Source organism: Lissotriton helveticus, chromosome 2_1 (genome assembly GCF_964261635.1).
Source record: "Lissotriton helveticus chromosome 2_1, aLisHel1.1, whole genome shotgun sequence".
NCBI lineage: Eukaryota > Metazoa > Chordata > Amphibia > Caudata > Salamandridae > Lissotriton > Lissotriton helveticus.
The window spans coordinates 1,046,742,715-1,046,765,738 of record NC_136059.1 but is presented as its reverse complement, the minus strand read 5'-3'; positions in this window follow the sequence as shown (position 1 = coordinate 1,046,765,738).

Genomic DNA, 23,024 nt, shown 5'->3' with positions numbered 1-23,024 from the left:
AAACGACAAAAAACACAAAATTCAGCACAATCCCAGCCCATCCATGGCCTCAATGGTGTTTAAATCCAAGAAGACACCCCACAGAAAGACGAGGCCCATGCACCACCCACTACCCCTGGGCAAAAGGCCCCATCAGCAGCCCCAAAAAAACAACAAAAAACACAAAATTCAGCACAATCCCAGCCCATCCATGGCCTCAATGGTGTTTAAATCCAAGAAGACACCCCACAGAAAGACTAGGCCCATGCACCACTCACTACCCCTGGGCATAATGGATGAAAGCTAGGCAAAATAAGTGCAGGCCTCAGACACTGCCTCTCTTCAAAATGGCCCCTTGCACCCCAAGCACATGTTGCCTGTACCAGCACTCAAGATGGCCACCACCACCACCCACATGGCCAGTCCAAATCAACAGTAGCACCCCCAAAAAAACGAAAAACACACAAAAATCACCACAATCCAATGCCATCCAGGATGTTTACATTAAAGAGAGTGAGACCCCACAGGCAGACTCAGTCCATGCACCACTCACTACCCCTGGCCAAAAGGCCCCACCAGCAGCCCCAAAAAAATGACAAAAAACACAAAATTCAGCACAATCCCAGCCCATCCATGGCCTCAATGGTGTTTAAATCCAAGAAGACACCCCACAGAAAGACTATGCCCATGCACCACTCACTACCCCTGGGCATAATGGATGAAAGCTAGGCAAAATAAGTGCAGGCCTCAGACACTGCCTCTCTTCAAAATGGCCCCTTGCACCCCAAGCACATGTTGCCTGTACCAGCACTCAAGATGGCCACCACCACCACCCACATGGCCAGTCCAAATCAACAGTAGCACCCCCAAAAAACGAAAAACACACAAAAATCACCACAATCCAATGCCATCCAGGATGTTTACATTAAAGAGAGTGAGACCCCACAGGCAGACTCAGTCCATGCACCACTTACCCCCTGGCCAAAAGGCCCCACCAGCAGCCCCAAAAAAACGACAAAAAACACAAAATTCAGCACAATCCCAGCCCATCCATGGCCTCAATGGTGTTTACATCCAAGAAGACACCCCACAGAAAGACTAGGCCCATGCACCACCCACTACCCCTGGGCAAAAGGCCCCACCAGCAGCCCCAAAAAAACGACAAAAAACACAAAATTCAGCACAATCCCAGCCCATCCATGGCCTCAATGGTGTTTAAATCCAAGAAGACACCCCACAGAAAGACTAGGCCCATGCACCACTCACTACCCCTGGGCATAATGGATGAAAGCTAGGCAAAATAAGTGCAGGCCTCAGACACTGCCTCTCTTCAAAATGGCCCCTTGCACCCCAAGCACATGTTGCCTGTACCAGCACTCAAGATGGCCACCACCACCACCCACATGGCCAGTCCAAATCAACAGTAGCACCCCCAAAAAAACAAAAAACACACAAAAATCACCACAATCCAATGCCATCCAGGATGTTTACATTAAAGAGAGTGAGACCCCACAGGCAGACTCAGTCCATGCACCACTCACTACCCCTGGCCAAAAGGCCCCACCAGCAGCCCCAAAAAAACGACACAAAAACACAAAATCCAGCACAATCCCAGCCCATCCATGGCCTCAATGGTGTTTAAATCCAAGAAGACACCCCACAGAAAGACTAGGCCCATGCACCACTCACTACCCCTGGGCATAATGGATGAAAGCTAGGCAAAATAAGTGCAGGCCTCAGACACTGCCTCTCTTCAAAATGGCCCCTTGCACCCCAAGCACATGTTGCCTGTACCAGCACTCAAGATGGCCACCACCACCACCCACATGGCCAGTCCAAATCAACAGTAGCACCCCAAAAAAAAATGAAAAACACACAAAAATCACCACAATCCAATGCCATCCAGGATGTTTACATTAGAGAGTTAGACCCCACAGGCAGACTCAGTCCATGCATCACTCACTACCCCTGGGCCCCAACAGCAGCCCCAAAAAATCAACAAAAAACACAAAATTAAGCACAATCCCAGCCCATCCATGGCCTCAATGATGTTTAAATTCAACAAAAAAGTTGTATAATGCATGCACCCATAACCAACCCTGGTCCTACTGGATACTGTGGCTACCCACAATATATTTTATTTAATGTTCTGAAAAAGTTCCAAAATTGTAGTTGCAGCAACTGTAATTCCCCAACAAACTTACTTGTGAAAGTTGATTTCTAATCCAAAAGTGATCCAAAGAAAGTCAAAAAGGCCTCAAATCCAAATATCCAGCAGCACCCACAAAAAGTAATCCTTCCAGGTCAAGGTCCAAATGAAAGTGACCAGCACATGAAGAAAGCACTGGGAGGAGCCTGCTGGACAGGAACAGGAATTTGGAGACTGTGGGGCACTTCCTTCCTCTCCCCCCCCACCCAAAAATGGACTCCTTGCAACAAAAAAGTGCAGGCAAATGTCAACCTGAGGAGTGATTCTGATAAAAATCATCATTTTCTGAAGGTTTATGCTGTTTGCTGGTGGATTTCTTGTGCAGAATTGCAAAATCTCTATTTCGCGAGTGCGAGATTGTTCCTGCCCGCCGCACCTACGTGTTCGCAATTGCGAACTCTCGCGATGCGTGCTGTGCAAGGTAAGGTGGCAAGCCGCGATGACGTATTCGCGGGCGCCAACTCCTGCGGGATCCCGCAGCAAGATCCAAAATGGCGCATCACTCGCAAAATATAGAGAAAAACAACTCGGCAAACGCTGAATGACGGAAAGTGAACGCCGTGCGCCACGCGCCGCAATATTGCATCACCAAGCAAAAAAATCCGCCGCGTGCGAATTGACGGATTTTCGGCAAATTCGCTAGAGTTCGCGGATTGCGAATTTGTCAAAAATCCGCAAATTCCGCGAGCGGAACGGATTTTACGCCCATGCTTACAAGGCATCATGTAAGTCATTCGCTCAACTTAACCAGATTTTGTACTGGCTTTTAATGATAGCATAGGTTCTCCCAATCTCTTGTTGAGTAAGACCAAATTCCAGTCTTACCTGAGCTGGAGATGTATTCTGTGGTAGATTAAAAACTTTTTTGTACACTTCCGCTTGTAGCTTGTCCAACAGTTTTGCATCTTTACCATTTAGAATGATGCATGCATATGCCACTGTCGGCATCAATTTGACACCTGTTACAGCTAGCAGCGGCTTAAGGGATGGAACCCTTAACTTTTTTGCACAGGCACAAAATGCATATTTTATGCCATTTCCTTTTGTTTCAAGATAGTCTTTATGTGTTTGAAAATTTAAACGATCATGTATGTACAGCTGTGGATATTTGTAGTTTTTAACTACCCCTAATGTTATTTCTCCCAGCCTGACCGGGAATTGACGTCCTGACCACTTTGCAATACTCATGGTCTTTGTTTTGTAAATGTTAATTTCCAAAGCATTATCACTTGCAAACGTTGATAGCTCAATTAATGATCTTTGTAAACCGACTCTTGTTTGGATAAGTAATACTATGGCATCGGTATAGGAAAGATGTGTTATCAGTAATGGGCCAAGACATGGTGGATGAGTATTTGCCTCGTTTAATCTTGTTAAGAGGACCCCCATAAAGAGATTGAATAAATGAGGTGCTTATACACATCCTTGCTTTAGCCCTATCTCGGTATTGATTGCCCTTGATAATCTCGTGCCATCTGCCATTTTTATTTAGATCCCATTCCCGGTATACAATTGAATTATGGCACAAAGTATTGCTTCTGGGAGACCCAGATTCTTTCATTTACGCCACAGCAGTCCTGGCTCTATGCTGCCAAATGTTGCTTTAAAATAAATAAAACAAAGCTGTAAGTTTAAATGCAATCGTTTGTACCTTTCTGCAATCATAGCCAATGCAAGTATATTTGTTTTTGTTCCAAACCCCGTACAAAATCTTGTTTCATTAAAAGGAATTAACTTGTTTTTAGTAGAGCATTCCACCAGGTCATCCAAGATTAACTATGCGTAGTATTTGGCTTCCATATCCATTAGAGCTATAATCCTATAGTCTGCAGGATCAGACCTGTCTCCACCCTTGAATATCGGTTTGATTATTGACACTTTCCAACTCATGGGCAAACTATTTAATATTTCTACCTCTGTATAAATCTGTGACAACGGGATCACCCAGTAGTCAGGGTCACTTGAAAAAATGCACGGAGGTATCCCATTTTCCCTGGGGCCCCGTCCCTTCGACCTGATTTCATTATTTTCTATATCCTATTAACTACCTGACTTTGGCAATCCAGAGTTGTTTGACAATCCAGGATTTTAGTCCGTTTACTGGTTTTATCTGGAGGCTTGAAGTCCAAGTCAATATAACTGTTATTATTAGCGAAGCCTATACCTTTTGTATATGTCCTGCTCAAGTAAATCACCAAGGCCGACTGTCGCACTTGCAATGTTTATAATTTGCGATGATCCAGTTATCCCATTTATTATTTTCCAAAAAGCTTGGTTATTTGTTTGTTTTGCACAGAAAATAATCTTTGTCCAGAACTGTTCCTGGATTGTTTTTGAGACTTTTTAGGTGATCCCAGGTACACACATCCTCATTAGCCTATTCTTTCTGACTGCCTTTCTAATTTATTTTCTTAACTTTAATGCTTTACTTGAAAGTCTCAAGGTATCCTTATTTCTTTTTTGCCTTGCATATGTGTTTGTGTGCCTGAATTTCACTTTTGGCCCCAGCAATGATCCAAGGGAGAAACGTTAGGTAGTCATTATGAGTACTATTATCTTGGTTAGTAAGTCACTCCCTTGTTGGGGCGTTAAGAGTTGCAGCTATCCATTTCCAGTGTATTATGCCCTGACCTCGTGTTTGGGCTGCTTTAAACTGATGCTGGGGGAGATGTTGATTCCACAGAATAGCAGTGCCTTTTATTGCATGGCCTTCTTTGAGTTCATTTGACCAGGGGTTATAGACCTGTGGGCTGCAGGACATGCTTCAGTCCAGATTAAGTTCTTTAAAGATCCTGGGTCAGCAACACATGCTAAGTGCATGCATTTCAAGAAGCTAGCTTTCTGGACGAATTGATGGCCATTTAATTTGAATTCCAACCTGGTCTGGGCCTATGATGAATTGTGCAGCAGCTGAAATTAGAACCTAAAAATGGAGCTCTGTCCTTTATTAAAACAAAAGCTCAAAATCTCCCTGGAAATGCCTCTGTGCCAAACGCTAGCCTGAAAATTAATTTTGCGCAGATTATCCTCAAGATGGATTCCATAAAAGGGCATTTTGTTGTTTTTAGCATTGTTTAAAAGGCAAATTGGAGGGATGGGTGTTTTGGCTTCAATTAGTTTAGATTTGTTAAATATGTAAGTAAGGTAACCCAATGTTATCCCATGGGAGGGATAAGCCTAATTTTTCTCCTCAACCTTCTTCTCTCTTTGAGGTGCACTGTAGCTGATGGGCTTCCTTCCAGGTTTTGAGGACACTGTGGTAATCCTCCTTCATGGACTGCTTGTTCAGCTTCAGTCCTAGTTGCTTGCACATGCTCCTCAACTCTGCCATGCTAAGGCACTCCCTCTTAGCCAGACCCATCTCTATATTCCCAAAATCCTAAGGTGCAAAAATCGGATTCTTTTGAGGTTGGCGACTGCCTACTTCAAGGAATAATCAGAACTTTTTTCAGAGTAAACATAGCAGGCCAGCTTAACTTTTGGCAGTGGGTAAGGTATTTATGAAGTACTGAAACCCAAACCAAATTAAACAAATAGAGTAAAACTTAATAAACAAAATGACAAAATTCAAAAAGGGGTATCCCCTGCTCGTCAATGCGTTTGCCCACACCCGTGCCCTTTACTGTATCTGCCGTGGGACAGCAACCGCAGGGACCGCCACGGGCGGCCAGAGGGGTAGCTACGCCACTGTACCCTATGATTTTTACATGATTTTAGTATTTATTTGTATGTTTTTATCATGTCTTGTATTTTCTTTGATGGCCTCATTTGGCCGAATAAAGATCTTTGAATTGAATTGAAGTTATGTTTTGGACTGATTTTTAATTATATCTTAAGTGCTCAGTTTGTTTTCTAAATTATGTTGTAGAATGTCCTTAGTTGTCTCTATGCAAAGGATATTGATTGCAGGTCCCCGTTTAACTGTTGCACCATTCACAAATTTACAAAGTTATGTTTATTGTTGGTAACAATAGTGTACAGCTCTCTGTTGGGTGGTACTTTATGAGATATAGGATGGTTGGGAGATTACTTTATATTTAGAATTTGAGGATGCGTACTTTGGCCCTCGTCATGGGTGGTTAGGGAAATAGCATGGGATGAACTTTCCTCACCATGGAGTAATCAATACTGTTGGTACCAATAGCTGCTGTTGAGGGGAAAATCCAGCACATTACAAGTTGGGCACTGAGGGCACAATAACACAAAGTTCACGTAATGCAGGGCAGAAAGCAATGTTGCTGTGCATCGTTATGTGAAAGAGAGAGGGCACACATGCTCCATATTTACAAAGCTATGCAGCATTTCTGCTCTATCCTGGTGGTGGTGCGCTATGTGCAACCTATGCACCTATGAAGTCACCCTTCCACCACAGTTCAAGTGTGCCTGTGTTAAAGGCAGGATTGTTTTTTGGGCAGGAGGGAACACCTTCCTGCACAAAAACATTCCATGGAGGCATAATCCTCTTTCTGCAGAATGCAGCACACTTGGAAAGAGGAAATAACAAGGTAAGGCTTAGCATTTTGACACATTCCTAGGTTTACAAGTCTTTGTAAATCTGGGAATGCACTCAAACCCATGAGTGGATGCATGGGAAAACCCATTCCCCTGCTTTCAGGCAGGTCGCTCCCCACACCGCGCAGCTCCACCTGACTCTGCCCGTATTTCCAGCTCTGCTGCTGCTGGGTTCGTAGCCCGCCGTAGGTCCTGCTCATTTTATTTACTTGCACTATGATTGTCCTATTATTGTGCTTTTTTGCTGTTGACTTGGCCTCTTGGTTTTTGTTTCCCGTCTGTACTTGTTGTGCCCCCCTTTTGTCTTCTGTTTCCCTCTCCATTTTACCCCATTCCCGATCCCCGCTGCTGTGTCCCCTGCGACCTCGCCCCCCTCGTGGTCCATTCACCTCCCGCCTCCCAGCTGCTCCTCCCTCCCACCTCCCTTTATATGGTGGGAGTGCAGCGGACGGGCTCAGCGGACGCACCGTTGGAACGCCAAAGGCGTGCCTAAGGAATGACCGTATGCGCCCATCCGCGCCTGGACCACGCCCTGCACCAGAACCCTTGGCCCCCGTGAACACCACGGCACCCGACTGTGCTATGATGCCAGCACCCTCCACACACTCAACCCCAGACGAGAATACACCTGCCACCGGGCCACCCCGAAGCACACCCAAGGACCTTCCACTTGCCGAAACCTGCGGGAGGTGGTGTGGCGGGCATCCGCCCGCCACACCACCTCCCAGGAAAGAATCCAACCACCTCAGATGCATCCTCCTCAACACCCGCTCCACCCGCAAACATGCCATCGAACTCTGGGATCTACTCGACTCAGTGTCCCCAGATGTCGCCTTCCTGATGGAGACCTGGCTAAACCCTGCCCCAGCACCCGACATTGCCATAGCTATCCCGGATGGCTACAAGATCACCTGCAGAGACCGCACGAAAGGAGTTGGAAGTGGAATCGCCTTCACACACAAATCAACCCTCAAGGTCTCCACCAACTCTGATGACACCCTCAACTCTGCCGAACACCTGCACTTCCAGATCCACACCAACACCACCCTCAGAGGAACCCTCGTCTACAAACCCCCTGGACCCTGAACACACTTCAGCTACTCCATCGCCGACCTCATCAGCACACACGCCCTCGCCTCCATGGACTACATCCTCGTGGACCTGTACTTCCACCTCAAGAACAACAACAACACCAATTCCACTGCCCTGATCAACAACCTCCCAACCTCGGACTCAGACAACTCGTCACAACAGCCACCCACGTCACCAGTCACACCCTCGACCCCATCTTCTCCGCCAGTCCCCACGTCTCCTTCAACCTCACCACCGAACTCCACTGGACTGACCATCGCTGCATCCACTTCACCTTCAGGAAGCCCACCATGCACCACCGCACCCAACAGATGCCACGGATCGGCTGGAGCAAAGTCACCGAAGACCAGCTAACCACCACCCTCCCCCAGAGACCACCCTCCGATTCCACCGTCGCCGACACTGCCACCCGCAACATCAGACAGTGGATTTACGACTGCGCCAACACCCTCGCCCCGCCCAAGAAAACTGGAGAAGAACTGGCTCCGCGAACGAACACCGAACAGCTACGCAGCCCACAAGAACGCCACCCGTAGACATCATCACCTCATCAGATCCGCCAAAAGGACCTCATTCAAGACCGCCTAGACAACAACTCGCACAACAGCAAAGAGCTCTTCAACATCGTGAAGGAACTCTCCAACCCCAGCTCCAACACCAACCACATCCACCCTCGCAAGGCCTATGCGACTCACTGACCACCTTCTTCCACCGCAAAATCGCCGACATCCATGACAGCTTCAACGTCACGACTACCCCGACAACCACTAAGACCTCCACCTCCATGACCACCACTCGCACCAGCCGCCTGCTCTCCTGGACCAACATCAACGACGACGACACCAGCAAGATCATGAACACCATCCACTCCGGATCACCCTCAGACCAATGTCTACACCACATCTTCAAGAACGCCAGCACAGCCATCGCACCCAATCTCCGGAAAGTTATCAACATCTCCTTTGAGACAGCAACCTTCCCAGAAAGCTGGAAGCATGCCGAAATTAACGCCTTACTCAAGAAACCCAAGGTGGACCCCAAGGACCTCAAGAACTTCTGGCCCATCTCCCTGCTCCCGTTTCCGGCGAAGGTCATCAAGAAAACCGTCAGCAAACAACTGACCCGCTACCTCGAGGAGAACAGCATCCTGGACCCGTCCCAGTCCGGGTTCCGCAGCAACCACAGCACCGAAACCGCCCTCATCGCCTCCACCAATGTCATCAGGACCCTGCTAGACAATGGAGATACAGCAGCCCTCATCCTCCTGGACCTATCAGCCGCCTTCGACAGGGTCTGCCACCGCACACTATGATCACGCCTCCACGACACTGGGATCCAAGAGAAGGCCTTGGACTGGACCACATCCTTCCTCTACGGCAGAACACAGAGCATCCGCCTACCCCCTTCCGCTCCGATGCCACCGAGATCATCTGCGGCGTACCCCAGGGCTCATCCCTCTGCCCAACACTGTTCAACATCTACATGGCACCCCTGAACCACGTCGCCCAACAGCACGACCTCAACATCATCTCCTACGTCTACGGCATCCAGCTGATCCTCTCCCTCACCAAAGACCCCCACACCGCCAAAATAAACCTCCACGAAGGAATGAAGGCCATCGCCGAATAGATGAGGAACAGGCGACTGAAGCTGAACTCGGACAAGATGGAGGTCCTCATCCTCAGATATACCCCTTCGGCCTGGGGCGACTCCTGGTGGCCGGCCTCACTGGGAACTGCCCCAACACCCACTAACCACGCACGCAACCTAGGGGTCATCCTCGACACCACCCTCTCCATGACCAAACAGGTCAACGCCGTCTCCTCCTCCTGCTTCAACACCCTCCGCATGCTTCGCCGGATCTACAAGTGGATCCCCACCAATATGAGAAGAACGGTCACCCAGGACCTCATCAGCAGCAGGTTGGACTACGGAAACACACTCTACGCAGGATCTTCGGCCAAACTCCTGAGACGTCTGCAACGCATCCAGAAAGCCTCTGCACGTCTGACACAAAAACAAAGGAAAGGCTTCCAAAAAATGAACATTAGGGCCCAATATGAAACAAGGAAGTGCCAGGGGACTTTGTTATTAGCCTTCCAATTTCTCCAGTAATTCATCATTGTAGGCATGTCTTAAATCTGGAGTTTTTAGTTACTTTCAGCAGCCAAAAACTCTTGGATAAAGTTTTTAAAACTTGTAACCCCGATGGGGCTGATAACTGCTGCTGTCGATCCCATTGGAATTATTAAACTACTTTAATGAGTGAGGACCTCAGTGGCTGTAGATGTGCTTTAAAATTGTACACAGGAAACTGAGAAAAATGTGAAATATGGCAACTGAGTAATCTGATTGGCTGGCTGCAGTCAAAACGTTGCGTCAGCAATTTACAAGACTTATGGACTTGGTCCCCGAGTCCTGAAAACCAAAATATAACCCTTAGAGGGCAGGGTCGGCACACCCTGATACCCAGGGTCTGGAGGGAGGAGGGGGTTCCAAAAGCATAATTTGTTAGCTTAAAAAGTAACAAAAAAATTAATTTGGAGGACTGGTACTGCAGTACCAACTCTGCACAAAGGTGGTTGAACTCTTGCAGTGGGTTGAGTGCAGGTTCAATGCACAGCAGTATTTTGCCAAAGGCTGTGGGCAGCAGGTGGTTGGCTGCCCATGGGGGGGTAGGGTGCCTGTGGCACAGCTGAGCCCAGCAGCCAACACCCCATTACACAAGCTGAGGTGCGGGAAAGAATACAAGCACAACCTTCACTGTTTATTCAAGGAAAGAAGAGTTATTTTTAGAATTGTTTAAAGTGTATGGTTTTTTGTGTTTTGTTCTATAGTTTTCATTTATTGCTTGGTCTTAATGTTTTAATATGTGACACCATTCAGCAATATACATTTTTGTACAGACGAGTTGATGAATACAACCTGATGTAATTAAATAAAAGAATATATGGAAACAGTCTTTCCAACAATGATTAATTGAGGTAATCATTTAAACGAAATTGCAGTGCATGTATTCTTTCCTGCATCTCAGCTTCTGTTGTGATTTGCCTTGGATATACCCCTAGGGATGCGGGGTGATTATAGCTAACCCCCTATCCTTTGTTGTAGCCAACACCCTATTATGCATGGGCAAAGGCTGAGCACAGCTGGCTGTTGGGTGACCGTGGGCGAGTTGGGTTCAGGCCTGGCCTTGCACAAAGGATGGTTGGCTGCCCATGGTGTGGTGGGCAGACAATACCCCGCTGTAGATGGCCGAAGGCCATACGCAGCAGGGCATTTGGCATAAATTCAATGAATAAAGCAAAGGTCAAAGTTACATTATCTTTAGGTATGGTACTAATGACATAATTTACATTTTGGTGGACGGGGTGAACTAGTCATAGCCAGGGTCGGATTGGGATTGAAAATCGGCCCGGGCACACAAAAAAAAATCGGCCCCAATTTGCATAATGCCTTTCCTCAAATCACTGATTCAGTGTAATTGCATTAAAAAGGGGGGCTTAAAAAAATGCACGCATTAGTTTACACTAGTGAAACACACCTGAAAACAAGTGAGGCCACTTCTACTGAGGCCCCCTGCCCCGCTCAGTATGTGCATACATTAATGGGCCGGCCACCAGCGAGACAAAGGGAGTGATACCTCTGCCTGTTGCTAAACTGGGGGTGGGAGACCGGCGGTGTTGGTGGCGGGGAGCGGGGAGCGATAATGAGCGCCCATCTGCCTGCAGAAAGCCCACTCAGCTGTATTCGAAAAATAAAGACACCGTCCAAATCTGCCACAGACTGCTCAAAAAAGCAGCCCACAGCAGGGACTCAAACAACGGACCCTCGGGCATTGCCCGAATGCCCGCGTTACCAATCCGAGGCTGGTCATAGCAATGGATTAAACTACTCCCTTTCCCTGATTGAGTCCTCGCCTGCCAAATTTAGAAATGTCCTGTCCAAGGAGGCATTTTTAGCATTGGCAGGTACCACTATCATGGTGGTTCCTGTTAATACATTGTAAGTTTGACGGACAGGATGCAGGGGCATGCACATGGACAACAGTGGACAGGATGCAAGGGGGCAGGGGCAGTAAGCTGACCCCAGAGGGTAAGCCAGTATGGGTGGTTTCAGCACAACAGACCACAAAGGGAAAAAGTGAGGGGGCAGGAGCAGTGGCATGAACTCGTAGAATGGAGGGCAGGAGTATGGACCAAGGGCAGCAAGCTGACCATGGATGGTAGGCCTGCATGAGCAGGGGCAGCAAACTGATCAGGTAGAATAGATGAGAGTGGGCAGGGTGACACCCACTGAGAATAGAGGGCAGGGGAGGGGCATCAAGTTGATCACAGAGGGCCTGCCGGCATGGGCAAAGGCAGCACAATGAACCATGGAGGGCAGAAAGGAGATGGCAGGGGCACGCAGATGCAGAGGACAGGCAGGGGGCCGGACAGGGGTAACAAGTGTGCCCAGGTAGAATTACAATTATACCTGACTAAACTGAGCAATTGTGGTAATTCTGGGTTACTTTTTGATTCAAAATGTATGATAATAATGCTATTACTCCTGCTTGTGCAACTAAGAGTAATTTCGGGAAGAAATCCTACCACAAGAGCACATTTAGAAAGCATGAGTGGACACTTGCACTTTCTATTCATGTTCTGCTGCATTTAGTGCTATTTCTAAGAAATATCACAAAATGCAGCAGAACATAAATGCATGAATGCTGGGAGTAAGTTCGGGAAAAATCCAAGAAAATATTGCTATATGCTGGGAGTAAGTAGAGGGAAAAACTTACACCAAGAGCCCACTTAGCACACGTGAGCAGCTGCTTGCGCTGGCTATTCATGTCCTGTTGCATATAGCCACTAAACAAGAAAAGAGTGTCCAATGGTAGTATTCAACCACCGTTAGGAGCAGGTAAACGGCTTCACTTAAAGCGTTAAAGAAATGTTAATAATGTTAATGTTAATATAGATTTATTAAGCGCTCGCACGCCCAGGGGCTTCATGGCGCTATAGACGAAACACAGCACACCGGTTAGAGACAGAAATGGGGCGGCTCAACAATAAGCCTGGGAAAAAAGCCAGGTTTTAAGGGAGCGTCTGAAACTCAAGATGTTGTCGCTCAGTTTTAATTGGGGAGGAAGGGAGTTCCAGAAGGTGGCTGCCAGGAGGTCAAAGCAGCAGCCTCCGAGACGCTTCCTCTTATAAGAGGGAATGGTCAGAAGGGATTTGTAAGCAGATCGGAGATTACGGGAAGGGTTATATCTATTGAATAGGTCTCTGATAAACTGAGGACCAGAGTCATGCAAAGATTTAAAAAGAATGCACCCAGTTTTGAAGGCTACTCGTTGCTCAATGGGCAGCCAATGTAGCTGTTTTAGCCCTAATCTGACAGACTGCCTTTTAGATAGGTTCAGAATAAGTCTAGCTGCTTGGTTTTGAACCAACTGGAGGCGTTTTAGCTCTCCAGCTGGGAGCCCGAGGTAGAGGCTATTGGAAAAATCTAGTCTGGACAGGACCAGAGAAATGACAATCTGAGTAAGGGCAGCCGAGGAGAAAAAACAGGCAATTTTCTTAATTTTCTTCAGTTGAAAAAAGCAGGATGACACAACTGCGCCTACCTGTCTTTTCAGGGAGAGATCCTCGCTGATAAAAATCCCTAAGCTCTTAACTGAAGATGACTTGGGCGGAGGAACTCCCCTGCTAGATGGCCAGAAGCTAGGGTTCCAGCTAAGTACACTCTTCCCAGGCAAGACCAATTCAGTCTTGCCTGGGTTAAGTTTCAAATGATTGCAGCTCATCCAACTCAGGATGTGAGACATGATGTTTTGAAAATCTTTCACTGAGTCCTTGGTGTTTAAAGGAAAGATGAGCTGCAAATCATCTGCGTAATTGAAGATGGTAACGTTCGCTTCCCTGAGAGAATACAGAAGAGGGCGTAGGTATAAATTAAAAAGCAAAGGTGATAATGACGAGCCCTGAGGCACTCCACAGGTGGTAGGTGTAGTGGGAGCTGTGAAAGAACCCAATCTGACAGATTGAGTGCGGCCTGTAATGAAAGAGCGAATCCAGCTCAATGCGGGGTCCCTGAGACCCGCTTGTTCGACACGGTTGACCAAGATGGCATAGTCAACCGTGTCGAACGCCGCCGAAAGGTCCAGTAGTACCAGAGCCTGGTGGGTCCCCCTATCAGCATTCCGCCTCAGGGTATTCTGTACCGCGAGGATGACCGCCTCAGTGGAGTGACAAGGGCGGAAACCCGCCTGATTGGGTGCGAGGTACTCTGAGTCTTCAACAAATTTGGAGATACTGTCACAGACGTGAGCTTCCAGAAGTTTGGCACAGTAAGGCAGCAATGATATAGGCCTATAGTTAAGAGGGTCCAACGGATCAGCTCCGACTTTTTTTAGCAAGGGAATGAGGAGAGCTTTTTTAAGGTTGTTAGGGACTTTACCCTGTGAGAGGGATCCGTTCAGCATGGAAAGCATACCCTCAGGAATGGTAGTTCCCACCTCCCTCAAAATGTGAGGGGGGCAGATATCGTCAGGTGAGCCTGATTTAACCCTGGCAAAGAGTTTAGATAAGATGGCACCATCAATGAGGGGAAAAGATTCCAGGATAGATGGGTTGTAATAGGTATCCGCCAGGGGGGAGGGAGACGGAGTGATGAGGATGCTTTGTTTTATGGTACGAATTTTGTTAAAGAAGAAAGAATTCAGGGAATTGCAGAGATCCTGGGTAGGGGCCACAGGTTGAGAAGTCCTGTCACTGCCACTGAGACTTTCCACGATGTTAAACAGTTCTTTTGATTTATTGCGGGAATTAAGGATTTTTGCCGAGAAGTAATCAGTTTTATGTTTTTGGATAGTTTTCTGATATTCCTTTCGGGCCCTACAGTAATTGGCTTTGTCTAATTCAGAGTATGCTGTTCGCCATTTCCGCTCCTTTTGACGAACTTCAAGTTTTAAGGCTTTGAGGTGGGGTGTAAACCACCTGTGAGCATCGTTGGGGCGGGAGCGGGGAAAATTAGAGCAAGGAGCATGTATATCAGCAGCCTGAAGTAGCCAGTTGGAAAAGGCTTCTTCAGTCCCATCAATATTCTGATCTAACGGGGGGAGGGATGAAGTAAGTGTGTCAATAAAGGCGGAAATGTCAACGTTTTTCCATATCCTAACTTTCCCTCCTTTTTGAAAAGGCTGTTTTTGATTTTTTGCAATTATGATAGTAAAATGAATCAGGAAATGGTCCGACCAAATACAAGGGGTGATGGAATTAATAGCCAAAGGAATGTTCTGTGACCAAATTTGATCAAGGCTATGCCCTTTTTCATGAGTGGGTAGGTGTATTTGTTGGATCAGATTCATATCCAATAGGGACTCTTTCAGTGCAGCGGCCTGAGTATCCAACTCAGTGGAGTTCAGCCAGAGATTGAAATCGCCCAGCAGCACGATTTTTTTATGATTAATTATTAAAGGAGCTAGATGTTCTACTAAGGATGCCACAAAGGTGGGCATGTTTTGAGCGGGACGGTAGATGAGGATCATAAGAAGTGATCCGCTGTTGGTGTCCATTTTAAAGATCATATCCTCAGATCCAGTGAGATCAAAAGACGGTAAAAGAGAGAATTTATGTGTATTGTGAATGATTGCTGCAACACCCCCACCCCTTTTGTCGGCAGGTCTGTTAACATTAAGAATATAATAGTCAGAAGGAACTGCTGCCAAAATATAAGGTAAGGAGTCTGCATTGAGCCAGGTCTCAGTGAGGAGTAAGAGGTCGGGTTGCTCGGCCTGAAGTAGGAGAAATATGTCCATGTGATATTTGACCATGGATCTGGTGTTTAGATAATAACATTTGAGAGTAATCTCTGGGTCAGGTAAGGGAGGAGAAGAAGATATGGGGTTAGAGTACGTGGATTTATTAACCGCATATTTGGGGTTCAGAATTCCATAAGTTGCAGCGCGCTTAAGTACGTGCGCAGGTAGGGCTGGTCCCGAGCTGTCAGGAGGTCTGAGTTGCAGCAAGTCAGAGGAAGAATAGGAGTAAGTTTGACCAGGGGTTCTGACCCCGGGCCCCGGACTGCCGCGGACGGGCGCAGACGGGCTTGCCTTCGGCGCGCAAATGGCGCTCGTCCGCTGCGCTTCCGTTGACAGCACATAATGTAGGGGGAAGGGGGTGTGGCCTGCAGGGGGCGTGGCCTCAGTCCTCGCCGGCTTTGGTGTTTTCAGAGGAAAAATGTGGCCTGCGAGCGAGCGATAGATCCGCTACTCACTGTGCTCTATGTGAGTGCCCTGGCGTTTTGCTAGCGTGTGGTAAGTTGTTAAGATCAGTAGTTAGCAGAAACAAGTAAAAAAGACAATTTTAAAAACCTCCTGGCTTCCGCCTCAGGAGTGTGCGTGTAACTGACCAGAGCGCTTGTTGTCAGCGCTTTAAATAATACGACAGGGGGCGTGGACTGCAGGGGGCGTGGCCTCAGTCCTCGCCGGCTTTGGCGTTTTCAGAGGAAAAATGTGGCCCTCACTCACCACCTAGTGATGACATGCTTCATCATCGGGCCCCACAAAAGAGACCGAGTGTCTCTTTTGTGTGCTACAACGCCAGATCTACTGCGGAGCGGGTTGGTGAGTTCAGGCAATGTTGTGCAAAGAAAACTAGTGAGTGGTGACTAGTTAAAAATAATCAGTAGTGTATCAAAATTTAACTTTATTCTAATGATCACTAAGGACTTATTGATTAAAATTATGTGTTGGAAATTCGTCCACAGTTAATTAAGTGGTAGTTTTCTAATTATCAGTCGACATGTTTCAGCCACGAAACGGTATGAATTTACCTGGCATTCATCAGTACTCGGCGTGTACTAAACCCTGGTGGAATGGACTCTCTAAGGCCCACCCTTACCTAGGGACGTGAAAGTGAAAATTAACAAAAAAGTGTAAAGTGCAAAAAAATTAGGAGGAAATAAATGTCTTCCTAATTACTCCTGGTTTAGGAGGATTCCGAACTTACGATTTCTGCACTTTTGTGGTGTTAAGAATTCACACCATGGGTCACAGGAGGTGGGTGGGAACGTAATTGGCACACCGCCCTCGACGCTCGGCACCCGCTGTGTACCTGCATCTACCCTCGACTGGACCCCTGTTGCATATAGCGTCATTTTATAGGGCAAAATACATTCTTCCATCCATTTTGGACGCAAGGCGGCATTTTTGCACTAAGAAATAGAGATAACCACAGAATTCCTCTTCGGGCATAATGATGTGTAATTTCACTGAATTCTTACTTCTTTCTGCGTAATTACACTACAATGAAGGGGAGTTACACTCAACTCTAGTATCAAGCTGACCACAGAGTCAGGCTGTTGTGGTTTGGCACACCCATAAGGGGTAAGTCTGGGACAACCCCTGAAGCACATGGCAGAGGCAGCATACATTTGGGCAGTTGGCTGAAAATAATAAAAAATAAACCTCACTAAAAAAGAGACATTATACTCAAGTATGCTAATATGATCTTCCCTATAATTAACCAAAACACAGAAATTCACTGGAAAAAAGTTTAAACTGATGTTATAGTTACGTGTTAAAAAGGGCTAAAAACGAATGCTTATAAAACACTGAAAGTCACCAGTTGTAGCTCAGTGAACTAACTATCACTGTCACCCCCACCATGCACTGTTTATGATCTCTCATGACATTGATGACATCACTGATTTCTCAAAAGATATAATGTGAGAAAACTTGTAGAAAAAAATAATGGTTAAAGTTACTTTATAGTTAGATGCTAAAATAACACAAAAATAATATTTAAAATACTAAAAATCCACAGAACTTCACCCGGTATAGTTTATTATGCTATCTATAACTTGCACCTATGTCATGCACTGCTTATGACCTCACATAATACATTGCTCATATTATGATAAATTACATAATTAATTACATCATTGATGACATCTCAAACAACATCATCTTCAACTCTTCGAACCTCTCTCTTCTCTCCTCCACATTGCATGTGATAGGTCATTATACTAAACATCAATCATGATTCTGATACAACCACATTCATGGATGCCTACGGTTCTACCATTACTGATGTAGAAGCTGAACTGGCACCTATTTAATTAAAAAACAAAATAAAATAGCTCGAATGGTGCTCAATGGTTTTTCAAAGAGTTGCATGAAGACACAAAACTTTGAAGTGTGACAGATAAACCCTGGCATTGCCATCCCCTTCACAAAACTCAAGACCCTAAGAATGAGTTGCAAAACCTACAAAAGGCACATAATCAAAGTCAATCATCCTTAATTAAAAATGAATAAACTCTGGGGGGAAAATGACCAAAGAAACTCTTCAACATCAATGCCAACTCCTCATGGTAGAATGGACTTACACCTAATTGCTGCATTAATTTACTTGTAAGTCCAGAGTAAAGTAGCACTCCATGTATTCAGGACTTGTAAATTAAATGCTACCAGTGGGGCTCCCAATTAAGCAGCAGAGTAAAACATGTCTTAGGCCTGCTATTGCAGCGTGGGCATGCAGTGTTAAACTGCCATATTGACCTGCAAAATGAACCTTTTTCAGCCCTAAACCTTCCATTTTAATACATATAGGTTACCCGTAGGATAGTCCCTGAACATTCCAGAGAGCAGGGTGTTTTGTAATTATAAAGCTGCACATGTACTTTTAAGTTTTATATGTCCTGGAAATGAAATACTCTTATACTTGTTTTTCACAAATGCAAGACCAACCTCTCCCATAGGATAACATTGGATTGTCCTATTACATTTAATACATGCTACCTTTCACTGGGAGCAGATGGAGAATAAGCATGGGCGTAAAATCCATTCCGCTCGCGAATTTTGCGGATTTTCGGTAAATTCGCGAACTTGCCGAAAATCCGTAAATCCGTGCGAAGCGGATTTTTTGCTTGGTCGCACTTGCCAATTAGAATACTATACAATTTCGCGGGAGTAAACACTTGTGAACACGTAGATGCGGTGAGCAGCGACAATCTCACAATTTGCAATTTCGCACAAGAAATCCACCAGCAGGCAGGATAAACCTTGAAAATTATGATTTTTATCAGAATAACTCCTCAGGTTGACATTTGCCTGCACTTGTTTTTGCAAGGAGTCCATTTTGGGGGGGGGGGGAGGAAGGAAGTGCCCCACAGTCTCCAACTTCCTGTTCCTGTCCAGCAGGCTCCTCCCAGTGCTTTCTTCATGTGCTGGTCACTTTGATTTGGATCTTGACCTGGAAGGATTACTTTTTGTGGATGCTGCTGGATATTTGGATTTTTGCAAAACTGAAAGCACTCAGCAGGTACAAAAGTTCAATCTTATCATTAGTAACCATTCCCTGTAGTGCCTGGAAGGATTACTTTTTGTGGATGCTGCTGGATATTTGGATTTTTGCAAAACTGAAAGCACTCAGCAGGTGCAAAAGTTCAATCTTATCATTAGAAACCATTCCCTGTAATGCTTCCTGAGGGGCCCCTTCAGAGTTCAGTTGCCTACTTGCAACTATTCTATGACCCTGCTCTGACCCTCACAGCAGGCTCAGAGAATAGCTACAAGTATACCACAAAGGTCCTGTTAAAAAAAGTACACTGCAACAGAAAGCAATTACAGATAAGGAAGCAGGTGCCAGCCTGGAAGTTCAAATTCAGTGACACATTAATCAGCCCCTGTCAGTTGAGGCAGGGCAGGTGTGCTTTTGCCCCCATAATCTACAGTGATGAACTAGAGAGTGACATGGGTGAGCCAGAGGGTGGCATGGGTGATCCAGAGGGTGGCAGTGGTGAAACAGAGGGTGGCAGTGGTGAAACAGAGGGTGCTGTGATGAACCAGACGTAGAAACAACATGTTCGCGACCGTTGCTACCCAACAAGTAAGTTCGCGTTTGCGAACTGGTAAAAAACCCTCGCGAAATGGCAGAAACACTTGCGAACACAAAAAAAAAGGAATCAGCAAAATTCACGAGAGTTCGCGGATTTGCGGATTGCGAATCCATAAATACGCAATTTCGCGGATTGCCAATTCGCAAAATACGCCCATGCTTAATGGAGAAGTCGAGTTTGGTGTCTAAAGAATTACAGTTTAAAGCCCTATTTAATTATAAAGTCGGATTTGAAGTCACAATTCTGAAAATGCCACTTTTAGGAAGTTGGCATTTTTTCCCTTAAAGTGATGTCTGCAGCATGTTCCTGGGTCACATTTCTAGGTGTTGGTCTCTGTGTATTCTTTTCAGACAGTGAGGGTGAGGAAAAGGGAAGATATATGTTGTCAGGATGGGCCACTCTGACTTAACAAGGGGGCAGAGCTGTCACCTACTACACTTGCACATCACAAAGGCCATGCCTGAACAGTCACAAAGGGTTTGTCACTAGTTTTTTTGTCACCAGACAAGCTGGGGGCAGTGAGAAAGGGTGACACCTCAGGGGAGTAGAAACCTCCATATCATTTTCCCACTTCAAAGTGGACATCAAGTTTAAATAATGGACCCTCAGACTCAACTATTCAGTACACAGCTGGACCTGTGGAGGAATCAGAAGAAAGACTGCTGTGCTGCTTTGCTGCTACAAGGTCTGCCACTCTGCTGCCCTGCTGTGCTGTCCTGCTGCCTGAGTGAGAAAGACTGAACCTGCATCATGGACCCAGGACCACCAGAGTAACTCAAAGGAGTAGTTGACTGGCCTCCTGATCAGAGCCTCAGGCACAGGACAGTTTCCTACAAACTCTAACCCAGCACCTGGACTTTGCCAATTGTGAGTCTTGCCCTCCTAAGTTGTTCCACCTCAGTCCTGGATCCTTCAAAGTGGGCCTGAAGGTACTCTACTAGCCCATCTTTGGTCCAAGCAGAACCAATGCAGTGCGATGCATAGTCTTGCAAGACTACTCATCGAAACCGATGTGCGATGCATCCTTGATGCAGGACTCTGCATCGCAGTCCTGTAGCTCATCACGACTGCCACTGCACCTTGCATCTTCACGCAAGGACCTCACATTGGCCACCAGCTCCTTGGAACTGCTGCTGCATGATGCATCTCTATACATGGACCTTGCATCACAACTGTTTGGAACCTCTACTGTACGACACAAGAACCCCGCATCGCCTCTGCTGCGTGAATTTTCCTCACCATGGAGGAATCAATACTGTCTTTAACCCCTTCCGCGCTAATGACAAAGCCAGCTCGTCATGGGCGTTACCTGCGCTACGCGGATGACGAGCTGGCTTTGTCATAAACAAGCCATTTTTTAAATTCCAGCGCACAGCGGGAAAACGCGGTAGCGCGGTAGGGGTTAAGGCGGGACTGTACATTACTGCGCAACCAGAAATTAAGGTACCATGTACAACAGGCCTGACTGGGTCCCTGTAGCCAGCCCAAGTTAAATCATGGTCAGACAGATATTTTGACTTTGTCCTGGTCTTACATGACCCGATAACCACTGTTGCCACTTAGTGCTTTTTGGCCCTATTTTCACTTAAATCTTTAAAATTGTATGTCTCCAGTTTTACTGATTGCATTTTTGTTATTTTGATCTCAAATAATTTATTAAATCTTACCCTATTTTTCTAAATTTGTATGAGATTTTTCTTTTGTTATGTTTTAGCTCTATTTCTGCATAAATACATTACAGATTGCCTTTAAGTTAAGCCTGACTGCTTCATCCCAAGCCATCGGAAGTTGCTGCACAGGTTGAGTTGGGGTTTGCTTCTGACTTCACCCTAACAGAAATTATGGCTGCTGCTTCAACAGGATTTCAACCAGTAACCCAGTTACCTTCAGTTACAAAATACAAAGACTTAGGGTCTGATTTAGATCTTGGCGGTACTCCCGCTGTAGTGGCGGTTTCAAGTACTCCAACGAGTTGACGTGTCCCTCCCGCCATATTTAGATGTGTGGTGGCTTGCTAGCTCCGTTGCCATCAGGCCTGCGGTCTTCCACCGAGCCCATTTAGATGTCCCCATTGTGCTGGTGTAGTCTTAGCTGCAGTTTGCTGACAAAGTGAGTCCTTGGTGCACAAGCATGTGTTTGCCTCAAAAACATATGAAGGTAATGTGTTATGCCCATTTTTGTTACAGATTGCATGCCACACAAACAACATACGCAAACTATTGAATGCACACCCAGAGGCACCACAAGCACAAAACACCTAAGAACTACAAAAACAATATATATTTTTTTTAAATGTCAATACAGGTGTGTTCATTTTACCTTGATAAGTTGTAAAATAGACCCTACTGCATTACACAGAAGAAAATATTGTATGTAAGAGAAATGCAAAAATAAACATGGCTACAGCCATTGTCAACACACAATTCATAGTAAGACATTTCTAAAAGAAATATCTCATTCACCTCTCACTTTTTTGATCCCAGCAACAAAGGAGTCATTTGGCATCATGGTTAAGTCAGAGCAGCAAATAATGGACCTGGACGACTGGGTTCAAGACTGAAACTGAAGTGGAAATCAGTGAAAAAGATAAGTTCTTTCCTCTTTTCTGTTGATTCTGCCAACTAAAAGTAGGAGGCATCCCTGCCACAGTTGCCTCGATGGAAAACCAATTTGTGATATTGGTGGTCATCTTGGCCACACTCCTGCCGACGGCTGCTTCTGTCTATGGAGCCATCAACACGTTTGAGAATTCCTGGCGGACTCTGCGGGACTCTGGCGGTCTTTCGTCCATGGACTCACCAACATCTTGGACTGCCAAGGAGGTAGGTGAAGAATTCATCGAAAAAATGACGGCAAGACCTTTATCGCCAAGATCTAAATCAGGCCCAGAATGTTTCCCTCTTTTGAGACCTATCTCAAATGTTGTTTGACAACTTAACAGGTAAACACTCATCAACATAGTCTTACTTCCAAGAGGTATCAATATGGGACATCTCAGATCTCATTCCCTCCTCTTACTTCTTTGACCCAGTTCCAGTCCAACATTTGAAAAATATTAGCAACTCAATCATCCTATTTGTAACATGAGTGGTCGCCTCCTTGCTGTGTCAAGGCTTAAGCCCTGATGCCATGAAAATTGGCCAGGTGCCAACCAATGAGACAGCTATAACAAACTTCCCAGGTCCTAGAAAGATGTGTTGTCAATCAAGTTTCCCACAACATCAAGAATAACAAATTCATGAATGATCTACAGTCAAGCTTCAGAATTGGATGCAGCACGGAGTCAGCCACTTTTCACATAATTGATGACAATGGAGGCTCTAACCTTCGCATCCTCCTTGAC